We start from the raw sequence: 726 nt of genomic DNA, 5'->3' as shown, positions 1-726 counted from the left end.
ACTGGAGACATGTCCAAGGTGTCTCTGTGATGGATTGGAGACCTGTCAAGAATGTCCCTGTGATGGACTGGAGACCTGTCCAGGATGTCCCTGTGATGGACTGGAGACCTGTCCAGGGTGTCCCTGTGATGGACTGGAGACCTGTCCAGTGTGTCCCTGTGATGGACTGGAGACCTGTCCAGGTGTCCCTGTAATGGACTGGAGACCTGTCCAGGGTGACCCTGTGATGAACTGGAGACCTGTCAAGAATGTCCCTGTGATGGACTGGAGACCTGTCAAGGATGTCCCTGTGATGGACTGGAGACCTGTCCAGGGTGTCCCTGTGATGGACTGGAGACCTGTCAAGAATGTCCCTGTGATGGACTGGAGACATGTCCAGGGTGTCCCTGTGATGGACTGGATACATGTCCAGGGTGTCCCTGTGATGGACTGGAGACATGTCCAGGGTGTCCCTGTGATGGACTGGAGACATGTCCAGGGTGTCCCCTGCCTCTCGCACAATAACTGCTGGACATGGGCATCAGTGACCCCCGCAACCCAAAATGGAGGAAGTGGAAGAAGTAGGTAAAGATGATGGATGGATGGATAGCTTTTAGTTAGTTTAGCTGTTTTTAGTTGTAGTTAAAGTTTAGCTGTTTTTAGTTTTAGTTAAAGTTTAGCTGTTTTTAGTTTTAGTTAAAGTTTAGCTGTTTTTAGTTTCAGTTACAGTTTAGCCGTTTTTAGTTT

General features: G+C 49.3%; 1 protein-coding gene across 1 annotated transcript in view; it reads right to left on the bottom strand.

Moving 5' to 3' along the window:
• prkcz (protein kinase C, zeta) overlaps positions 1-726 on the bottom strand; it is a gene marked incomplete in the record, with an annotated part of 124,479 nt that overhangs the window by 122,708 nt on the left and 1,045 nt on the right.

Source organism: Nematolebias whitei, chromosome 11, assembly GCF_014905685.2.
Source record: "Nematolebias whitei isolate Nwh7 chromosome 11, NemWhi1, whole genome shotgun sequence".
Taxonomy (NCBI): domain Eukaryota; kingdom Metazoa; phylum Chordata; class Actinopteri; order Cyprinodontiformes; family Rivulidae; genus Nematolebias; species Nematolebias whitei.
This window is presented reverse-complemented; position numbering and strand designations above follow the sequence as displayed.